We start from the raw sequence: 12166 nt of genomic DNA, 5'->3' as shown, positions 1-12166 counted from the left end.
TTGAAATGAAAAATAAATTAAATACAATCAATGCATAAATAAAAGACAGGAAAAAAAAATTGTGAACAATAAAAATAAAAAGGAAAAGTGAAGTGATCCGAGTGTCAGCTCTGGATCGAGGGAAGGGGAGTATAATAATAATGACTTTGACCGTGGACCCTTTGCCGTAGCTTACAATCCACCGATTGGGGGAATGGATATTAAAGAAAAAGAACAGTGCAGAAAGTAAATAACAAAGCAATAAACAAAGTAATAAAATGAAAAGGAAGCCTTAACCAAAGAGAGGCACGACTGTAGGCATCTTTGATCAAGGATCCAGGGACATCGGATGACCGTTCGATGAAGGGCTTGATCGAAACTGGACAGAGACATTCAAAAAACGGGATTTTTGCCTCTTCCTTCTGTAAATATAATTCTTTTTCCTCTTTTTCTTTCTTTAATTAAATGCCAGACAGGAAATAAGATATTGAAGTATGTAAGGACTCTTTTCTCCATTTGGACTCTCTCAATAATATCTCTGTAGATTTGATTGATAATTTATAATCTCAGCCGTAGATCAAATTTGCCTTCTTTGTCTTTTTAATATTTCAGAGTTGGCCCATAATCACACATCTCTAGCCCATCATGCTCCAGATCAGGCCCATTTTTGCATCTGAGAATTTGAATGGACTTTTTGACGTGTAAAATTGTATGATTCAAGCCCAAAACTCCAAATATTTGCTTAAATCTTGAAAAGTCCTAAAATCTGCAAAAACAACATAAAACCTAAGGTAAATCCACTGCACTCTAAGTGTATAAAATGCATGCTTTATGCCCTAAGATTTCACACATAAATGTGCTCATCACCTGCAATAACGTGCTCGATCGGTGGGGTAGAGTATCTTCTTCGACGAACAAGTTAGTTTAGATGAACAAAGGAATCAAGCTCAATCTCTCAATGTATTTAATAACTTAAGACTGCATACCTTATGATGATAACACTAACTCTTTATATAGTTTTTGTTAGTCGGTTAAGAAGAGTTTTTGTTGTAGAGTTGTATTAAGAATCAACTTCTCTCCTGTAGGTTGAACTATACTCGAACAGTGCTTTTAGAGAGATTGATAAGGATTCTGAACATGGTTATATGGTCAGACCAAATATTCGAATAAACATGTTCGACCATACAAACCGGTTTTGATAGATTTGACCATAACATAAGCCCCCTAGTCTCTCATGCTCTAACATTTCAACATTCGTTATGTGAGACTTTTGATCTACTATCATTATATCAAACAAAAGAAAATCTAGTACTTATTTCCAAAAGATTTTTTCGAGAAGACAAACTAAAGGTGTGACAGTTGATTTTGACATAATGGGTGCAACACGTTTCCCAAATTCGTCCGTCATCATGCTACATGTGCGCGAAGTAACATCAGCCGCTTCTGCATTAATGATGGCTCTTCCACGTGGCTGCAAATCCAAACGATAATTACTTTCATAATCTGAACCATTGATTGAGATATTAAACAGACGTTCTGACATTCGTTTGATTAGAATCGTTTTGGAATGTCTAAGGTCTTAACTGCTAGATCGTTAGATCCTGATTCATTTGGGTCTCTTAGATAGGAATCTACGAGGGAATATAAAAGGCTCTTCTTTTCACTTTTACTTTTCTCATTTCACTTCGTCTTCTCAACTCTTCCCATTTTACTTTGTCTTCTCTACTCTTCCCATTTCAGATTTTTACTGTGTCAGTTTTTTCTTGAAGCTTAGTTTGCAAACTTCATTGGTGCTTTCATTCGGTTCGGTCTTAGTCTTATTGTCCTCTTGCTTCCATTGTTGCTGTGGAGCCCTAGAAACTCCGTTGGCTTTCACTGAGGATCTTGCGTTCATGACTTCATCTTCTGATTTGTTTCGTGAGGCTTCTCTCCTTCAACAGTAAGTTTCTAGAACTTATGCTCTTCATTTCATCCTTTTACTGTGAAATATTTCTATTGCAGTAATTGTTCTTTCTCTTTGGCTTTATTCTGTCTTCTGTGTTATATTAATAGCCATTTTGTTGATTTTGCCCTTTTATTTTCTTTAGTATTCTTCCTGCTGCTCTATGGTTGGGAGGAAAGCAGTAGCTAGGAGACCCCGTACTCATCCTACTTTCATGGGTTCCTCAGATTCTTCTCATGATGATTCAGGTAGGGTAGGAAAATCTGACCCTGACATTAGTGATCAACCAGTTTCTGGCCAATCTTCCAGTATTCAAACATTAACCGACCATGATAATAGTGGTCGATTGGGTTTTGATCCTCAAGCTAGTGGTCGATCAGGGTCTGATCATGAGGCTAGTGGTCGATCAAGTTCCGATCATGAGACAGTGGTCGATCAGGTTCAGACCAAAAAGGTACTGATAGTCAGAACCCTTCCCACCCCTCCAGATAACCTTCTGGGAAGTTTTGTGAGGAACCTGAGGTTCAGTCTCATCCTTCCTTTGTCCGCACCAACAGCTCGAGGCTTAGCGCTCTAGCGAAATTCAAAGCTACTAGACAATGATGGATTGATATCTTAGACTCCCAATCAATACGAAGCTTAGCGAGCAAAAAAACCATCTCCCTACCATATTGAGTTCGACCCTAATAAGTCGGGCCCTGCTTTTAAAGTTTGTTGCTAATGGGACCCTTCCTTCGAATACTAAGGGGTGGCGTCCCAAATTTTTTTATGTTCGAACTTCTCGAACTCCTTCCTTTCCGACCTCTTGGAGTTGATCTTTACTTGAAAAATCGAACAAACTCCCTCATCTTTCTCTCCTTGAAGATTAAGCAAAGGAGCGGATCTTGAGCATTCCTTCCGAGAATAAAAATTTCCAAGCTATGAATGGCTTCTGTCTCGAGCATCCGGAGATCTTGTCTTTTTGGGGTTTTTTGCCTGATAAGCTTTGTTTATATGTTTTTATTGATGGTACTCTTTGTGATCGGCTATAATCCTATTGTCTTGATTTTTTGTTGTGTTGTTGAGTCTGGCTGCTTGTGCTAAAGCTGCGGCTTTGAAAGTCAAGGAAGTTTCTGAAAAACATCTGGCCAAATTGAATAAGTCGAGAACAACTAAGTCGAAGGCTTCAGCTGCTTCTGGTCATCCTCCTCAACCACCCAAGAGGTCTGCTGCTACCGTGGTCGAGACGGTGGGGAAGCGTGCACGGACTGTAGATCCTTCTAGTGAAGAAGCCATTCAAAAAGAGTCTTCAGTTCCTCCCAAATCTCCAAGTTTGTCTGCTCGAGATGTTGCTACCAGCTCAAGACGTGGTTCTGCTTCTCCTCTTCCTCCTCTGTTCCTCCCGAATTGGTCTTTGACAACAGAGTCTAGTTGTTTGTGCAACAATCAGACCGATACTTCTGTTGCAAAGGAATGGCTGTCGAAAGTGTTGTTTCCAGCCGACCAGAAGTACATGAAAGGATTGAATCCTCTTTGTCATTATGACGTGCCAACAAGTAAGTTTTTGACTTCTAGTTATGCTCTTCTTTTATGTTCTGACCAAGTGAAGAAAGGATTCTCAACGTGTTGCTTTTCTTGTAGGATGCTTTGTAATTTGACCCAGGTTTTGGGGTCGTGCTTGGAAACTGGTCGTCAAGACCATCTATCTTTGCATTCATGTAAAGATAGTTTGAAGAAGAAAGAGTTGGACCTCTCATCATCACGTGTTGATAATTTGGAAGAGAGGGAGGCTGCTTTTATGGTTAAGGTGGCCAAGTTGGAGGGGTCGGCAAAAGCTTCATCCGAACATGTTAAATATTTGGAAAAGAAATTGGAAGATTGGGATAAAATGCTGGCAGGGAAGTCTAGTCAGCTCATGGCTCTTATGAAAGAAAGGTCTGCTGCTCGAGTTGAATTGGAAAATCTCCGTTCAAAAGTTGTTCAAACCACTTCAGTTTCTTTTGATGAGTTGTCCAATGAGTTGCGTCATGATATCATTAAGCGTTGGGTTCGTACCAAGGGCTGTCTGAAGTTTATGGCTGAGGTGGCTGGTCCCGGATTTAACTATGGTCGGAGGTATGGATACAGAGATGTGCTAACTCATCATCCGACCATAGATACTTCCGCTTTTAAGGAGTTTGTGGATCCCGACCTTTTTGACGAGCTTAATATTTCTCGACCTGAATGGGCTGTTGGTATGGATCCCTTTCATGGAGGTGTGCCGGTTGAACTCTAGCCTTTTTTAGACTCGGATTGGGATCCAACTTCAGAGGATGCAGGGGACGAATAGGATCAGTCGAACACTGAAGCTAGGGAGGACTCGGCCAAGGAAGATGATGATGCCATTGCTAAGGGCGGCTCTGCTTGATTGCCTTTCTGATTTTTACTTCAAAAGTTGGTGAATGTATATGAACTACTTTTTGTTTATATTCGATCTTGATTTGAATTTTTATTGTTGGTGGTTGATGTTTAAATATTTTGAAGTTCTTTTGCTCGTCATTACTCGATGAAATTGTTTACTTCTAAGCATATGTAGTGGAGCATATTTGTCTTTACTCTTGGTTCTCTAGCATATTTGATTGTATTGTCTTTGCTTATGATTTGAACTTCCCTTGCTCGTGCTTCCGAGCAAGGGGAGTTTCCTTTAGGGAGCTGCCCATGCTCATGTTTCCGAGCAAAGGGAGTTTGCTTTTGTAACTGCCCGTGCTCATAGTTCCGAGCAAAGGGAGTTTCCTTTCATAATGTGCTCGACCGGTGTGGTCAAGTATCGACTCCGATGAACAAGTTAGTTCAGACAAACAAAGGAATCAAGCTCCATCTCTGTGTATTCAGTAACTTAAGATTGCATACCTTATGATGATAAGTATACCTCTTTATATAGTTTTCGTTAGTCGGATAAGAGGAGTTTCTGTTGTAGAGTTGTATCAAGAATCAACTTCTCTCCCATAGGTTGAACAATACTCGAACAGTGCTTTTAGAGAGATTGATAAGGATTCTGAACATGGTTATATGGTCGGACCAAATATTCGAATAAATACATGTTCCGACCATATAAACCGGGTTTGATAGGTTCGACCATAACACTTAGAGTAATGTTTCACTTAACTATTTCTTCTTCTTCTTCTTTTATGATGTTATAAGTTTCTTTCGCTAGAGTTCAATGGATCCTTATATGAGATAATTATTGATTTTATTTCCCTTCATATAATTCAATTTTGTTCTTAATATTTAATGTCTGGCCAATATTCATGAATCTCATGGTGTGTTTTCGATCATGTAACAATGAGGAATGCATGCTAGACTAGGATTGAAGAATGACAAATTACATCTAAAGCACAACAGGTTAGATGGTTTGTTCGACTTGTTTATGAGTTTCTTGTGTTTAATGTGATATATAAAATTGATCCTTTAAGCGTAACTGGTAGGGGCGGTTTAATATATTAGGGATCCTCAAGTGTAATAGATGAGGTAATCTAACTTGGGGAATCTCGTCGACAAGAGTGGGGACTAAATTGGTTATATGAGAAAGGGGGGGGGGCAATTAAGCAATAATTTATATCATGTTTGGTGAAATTGAATCCCTAGTAATTTCTTCCATTGAGTTTGATTTGTGTTAGCAATTTAGTTATTTTGTTCTTGTTTTGTTAATTTAATCAATAGTTTAGTTAATCCTTCATAATTTGTTTAGCTAAATAATTATAAGTTTCCTTAAAGGTAGTACATGATTTTTACTCTTTTTGATCCTTGTGGGAACGATTTCCCTCTTACCTCTTTATTACTTGAGTGACCTCATGCACTTGTGAGTACGTCCAACAACAAATTTTTGGCACCGATGCTGGGGATGATCGAGTGTTAACATTGCTATTAGCTGAAACTTCACTTTGTTAATCTAGTTTTTAATTAAAAAAATAAAAAGTTTGTGGTTGTTCGTTTAGTGTGTTTTTCCTGTTTGGGTTTGATCATTTTTTTGGAACTATAGTTTTGATTTTTTATTTTATTTTTTCATGTTAGTCATAGTTCAGTTCATTTTAATTATTGAATATTATTTTTCAAAATTTTCTTTGTTCTGATTTGTTTCTCTTTGATTCGTTTTAAGTCTGTAGTTTTCCCTTACTTTTCAGGTCCAGGTAGTGCATGACTCAAAGATCTTGAAGTTGATCTCAAAGCAACCAATGTAGAAGAAGCTATTGGAGATCAAAACACCCTGAACAATGACTCTATAGATAATGAACAACAAAACCTAGCACCAACAATACCTAGGAGGACTTTGAGAGACTACACAAACCCTTCAGTTGGAGTACCAATATCGAGTATTAGAAGGCCTACAATCGAAGCAAACAATTTTGAACTAAAACACGCTATTATTCAGATGCTTTAGAATGCAGCACAATTTTTTGGGCTAGCCAGTGAAGACCCGTTTGCACAATTAGAGGCATTCTTAGAAATTTGTGACACATTCAAGTATAATGGAGTTAGTGAAGATGCCATCGGGTTAAGACTTTTCCCTTTCTCTTTGTGTGACAAAGGGAAGACATGGTTGCAATCATTAATTCCAAATTCAATCAGGACTTGGGAGTCTTTAGTTAAAAAAAATTAAATAAGTTATTTTCCTATTAAATCTATTAAATTGCATAATGGCATTATTACTTTTGTGCAGGGAGAAGGAGAGTCATTACATGAGGTATGAAAACGTTTCAAATAATATATGTGGAGATGCCCACACCATGGTCTTCCCCAATGGATGATCATACTGACTTTCTACAATGGGTTGAAAGAGAAATTCAAATCCATCCTAGATACAACTATAGGAGGGTCAATCTATACCAAATAACTAAATGAGGTCTACGAATTGGTGGATGAGATGGAAACTAACTCCTACCAATGACCATCTGACAAACAATCAAGGGGTCGAGTTGCAGGGGTACATGAGGTTGACACCATGGCTGCAATTGGACCAAAGCTCAATGCCTTTGTGAGAAGAGTGGAAAATCTAATTTTCTCTAAAACTCAAGTAGTTTCTCATGATATGAGTGGTGCTAGCCATGATTTTAATATATACACTAACAATTTTTCAAAAAATATTGATTTTGTTTTTAATAATTTTGGCATGAATCCTCAAGGTAACCCCTGCAACAATACTTACAATCCAAGGTGGAGGAACCACCAATTTTCTCATGGAAAGAGCAAGGGTCGAAAAGACCAAAACCAAATGCCCCACCACATAATAATCATTTGGAAGAGATGATACAGATGGCAAAGACTTCTACTGAGTTTATGAAGAGTCTAGATGTGCACTTACAAAATCAAGAGGCATCTGTATATAATTTAGAGAAGCAAATAGGCCAACTCTCCTAACAGATTTTTGAACACCAATATTGTCACATCCCCACAGGCAATACCCTAACCACGATACCCAGAGGTGTGATCCACAGTCCCAAAGACAAGTTCAGGGTGATCATATACCCACATTGCACAATAATATAATCAAGAGCAAAGAATAATCACCATATAATTATATTAAGAAACAATCAAAGAAAGATCTCAAAATAAATCTCAAAGTATATTAAAGTGTGGAATAAAATGATATCGTTAAAGAAATAACTATAGATTATAGCAGAATATAACTCTATAGATCAATGCGGAAGGTAGATCGAAACTCTAAAGTATTACAACCGATTAGAAACAAAAGGAATAAGGATATCTAAAAATCAATCTAAGCCTAATCATACATCTACGTAATCTCACCTAAAGTATCTCTAAACTTGAAGACTTTTGTATCTAAATACAGGCGCTCTAGCTCCAAAATAAGACTAATCCTGGTACGCACCATCATCACACTAGAAATCTTCATTGTTATGTTCGTAACAACCAATATCTTGCATGAAATACGAGTCACTCGTTGTGGCCTCATAGTCCTGGCTCTCGCAGTCATCTACTCCTGCAACATAATCTAAAGAAAAAAAAATATCCCCGAAGGGTGAGCTCAACATAACTTAGCAAGTAATTCAATCACAATGAACAACTAAAAACACTTCAGAACAAGCATAATGCAAGTGATATGAAACAATGATGCAAGTATGCTTCTAACTCTATACTGTCATTAAGATAGAACATCATACTCCTTTGGGTAGTCTCAGTCACTCTTCCCTCAACCATCTCAATATCTTGGGTTCTCCGCGGTAATTGGGTTAGGGCATCCATCTCAGACATTTCATGGCTGGGGATTACGTCACCACTCTCTCACTCCACCAATGATATGAGTATTGGTGTGTGTCAATGTTATACCTAGTCCAATGCATAGTCCTCTACAGAGTCACATAAAGTCGGAGTCAGATACCTCCTTTCTGTGGACTAAACAATTTGTTCTGGTATGATAGCCTCCCTTCCGTGCCTAGGCAGTCCGTTCCAGTACCTCCCTCATTAGAGTCATCATATCGTATGGCTCCAACCAACTCAGACTATGGACTCTTAACCCTATTGGTCATCCATATATAATAAATGGGAAGCTTTTATATCCTCTCATAGGTTGGTTACAGGTCTTGAGCACCCATGAGCCCAAGCCTATTATGTGCGACCCTACCAATGAATGACCCCCACAATGTGATTGTGTCCTCTCACGTGTTGGTTACCGGTCTTGAGAGCCTACATTACCCATTGCTGCCACAGGTCACTCCACCTCAATACCCTTGCTGATGGGGTTAGATATGATGGGGTTTCCTAACCAAACTCATCTAGACAAGTCTTAGGTATGACATCTAGTAGTTGTGGAAAGCGCCAAGGGGCATCATAGGAATGCGTCCCATACCACCTTCATTGGTGTCCAATGATAGAAATGCCCGAATGGCATTCCCAATTCCACAACCACAACTTAGGCAATCACATCACATTATGATTCCATAAATATCATAACAAAGTCCAACTCACAATTTAATCAATCACATTCATACAAGTATGCAATTTACATAGTGAAACATATTCTGAAATTACAAAAGTATAACATTATAGAAAAGTACCATTGTAGTAGCTAACACTTGCATACGAGTTCTAACATATCAAAGCATGAAACCGTGTTAATTGTGAGTGAACGTACTCACCTTATATCTGATTCACTAACTCCAAAGAAAAGAGATCAAAGTGGGTAGGTCCAAAGTCACCAAAATAACCCTAAACAAATAAGTATAGAACATAAGGAACAAACCCTAATGATCGGAGACGAAACGGAGTCAAAATAGATAAAAGTTGTTGTCAGGACACCCTTTGATCGCTGGCTTGGTCACTTGGGGCAACCAAGGCAGTCGACCAATCACTCCAAAATTACTAGGAAAATTCTAAAATAGTATATGAAGACTATCCAACATGATCTAAGCAACTAACATGGCCATTGGAGTAGAAATCTATTGGATCATATAATAGGCTTACTTCGAAATTGATCCTTAGATTTCACGGATAAACTAGAATGAATGGGGATTTATTCTAAAGATAAGAAAATAGTAGATCATGGTCGAAAATTCACTTAAGAATAGATCTAGCATAGGTTAGAGGTTAAACAACACAAGTAGAATTAAGATCATGAAGATTATACTAGGTTTAATTCCAAAATCACACCGTGTTGTACACGAAAATAATAGAGTGAATGGGAATTCGTCTAAGACAATGAGGATCAGAGATTAGGTCATTACAGTAGTATAAGTCCTTCCTCACAATCACAACAATGGGTTGAAATAGTAGAGAGAGAAGATCTAGAGAGAATAGAAGCGAATACTAACCTTGTAGAAGAAGATTCAATGGAGGAATCTCTCACGGAAGCATGGGATCTACCTTGGCCTTGAAGAGAAAGCTCTCGGGTTCTTCTCACATTCTCCAATAGCTTATAGGCAAAGTGGTACGGATTAGATTGAAGTTTGAATATATAGGGCTCCACTAATTTTCCAAAAAGTGACAATTCTTGTCACACCCCACCCGTCGGTCTCGGTTACCCGCCCGACAACCCGTGGGTGCGATCCGTCACAAGATCCAAGGTTTTAGTCTATCAACAATATTTAAGACAAATACAGATAATCATGAGCAAGAATATTCAATAACTAAATTAAATGAATTACAGAAGCCCAAAATGCTCCAATAACAAAGGAAAGAAAATAAAGAATAATGAATAAGTCAAAATGAGGGCAGCGGAATAAAAGTGTTTAAATCAGTTTCTTTCCAGTTTGTTTCTCTAAGTCAATGAACTTAGATTCCAGTTTAATGAGGTGAGGGGTTCTCCAATTCTTCTCCGATCTCGGTCTAACTCGCCCGACCACCTTTCGCCTCTGACCATCAACCGGTGCGATAAGCGCACTCCATGCACCCGTAGGAACTCCCGCACATGCTATTTCCACCTCCCACTGGCGGTGCCACATCTTCTTCAAACGGGATGGTTCCTTCATAGGGAACCAGCCCATCTTTAGATACAAATCCTTCTTCTGTATAGGCTAAAAACATACAAAGAATAAAGGAATGAGTTCTAAAGAATTCAGTAAGAAACAATCATATATCTCATCCATCATCCAAAAATGCCATGATACAACAGTAATATGAATGAATGCAAAACATGAATGATGCTATGATTCTAACTATGCAAGTCTCTAATAGCTGACATGCTTTAAGATAAACACCAGCCCTCCTCTCGGGTAAGTCTTATCACTCGATCCGGCAAGGACCGGTTACCTCAGTAGGGATCCAGGGAAAAAGGGAAAGTCCACACTGCTCACAAACCATGGTTAGGGGTTAAGTCCACACTCTCTCACCACGACCATTGGTAATGAGTACTCGGCGCATGTCCGGGTTTCTAATCCAATGCAAGGTCATAATGGTTACATGTCTACATGAAGTCCAAATACATCCCCTATGGAACCGACCAACTCGGTTCAGTATCCTTCGCAACCTAGGAGTAAGAATCCTCACGGACTGGCTACCTCTGTTGGACTCTACTCCATAACCCTATGGTCATCCACATATCATTGGGGCGGATGCTCTCATGATTCCTCCCTACACCCGGTCCGGTCCTTGGACATCCATGAGCCCAACCCTAACATATGCAACCCTACCATTTCATGACCAAGGCGGGGACCCCAAGTCACAGTCACCTGTCATCATGGGTCACTCGGTTTCAATTCCCCTACCGAAAGGGTAGTAGCATGTGGGGTACCTAGCCATGCAATCTAGACTCATCCTAACAATGTCATCAATTAATCATGATAGTGCTGAAGGCATCAGAGGCTTGTGTCCCATTCCACGACCTCCCGATAACATCAGCCAAGATATCCCAAAAGGAATACCCCAACTATCATAATCATATACCAACTACCACCATCTCATAACAATCACAAACCATAAAGTAAATATGAAATCAAAGTAAACAGCAGTAGTATAACAGCATTATATATGAAACTACAATAGTTTATATTGGTACAGATTAAGAATAACAATTACTAAATCAACATGTCGAAGTATACATAAATAGATAAGATAGACTTGTCCTTACTTGCATATACTTGAAACGTCCGTAAAATGGAATCCAGTAATTATTAGTAGACTTTTCTTTTAAACAGTAATCACCTAAACACAAGGTTATTAGAATATATAAGTCACATAAACCAAATTGAATCAAAACCGAAATCTATTTGGTCACTGTTTACCAGCCGGTCGCTTGTGCCGGTCTCTTAGGTTAAGCGACCGCCACTAGTGACCGCCCCAAAAACAGTGAGTTTCAATCCGAAACTCAAGGCTTCTGATTACTCGATTTCAATCCGGTTTTCGAGTAATCTCATCCTAAGTCTCGAATTAAACACTCCCTAAGCCAAAAGGGTAAGAGAAAACAATCCACTACCATCAGTGGATTACCCCTAACCCTCTCCTTGATTGGATTTACCATCTCACGAAGCGGTGGTTCCGTTTATGGTTATTCCATCTCATGTAGATTAAAAAAAAAGGTAAAGAATAACCAAGGGGTAATCACAGTGACGAGGGAAAAAGGGTAAAACCAAACTAACGGAGATAAGAGAGTAGAGAACGAAGGGTTAGTTCAATACCTCACACCAGAAAGCCAGAGAAGAAGAGAACTGATCTTCCAAACCATTGTCAGTACTCCAGAGACTCTTTCGGATCTTCCCCGCAGCCGTCTTAACTCCCAAATAAGAAATAACGAATAAAGTAATCGTTAATGAGACGGAGGTTGCCTTTTATAGAAGT

Source organism: Hakea prostrata, chromosome 10, assembly GCF_041222555.1.
Source record: "Hakea prostrata isolate BN-2017 chromosome 10, UWA_Hpros_2, whole genome shotgun sequence".
Taxonomy (NCBI): Eukaryota; Viridiplantae; Streptophyta; class Magnoliopsida; order Proteales; family Proteaceae; genus Hakea; species Hakea prostrata.
Note: the sequence above shows the minus strand (reverse complement) of the source record.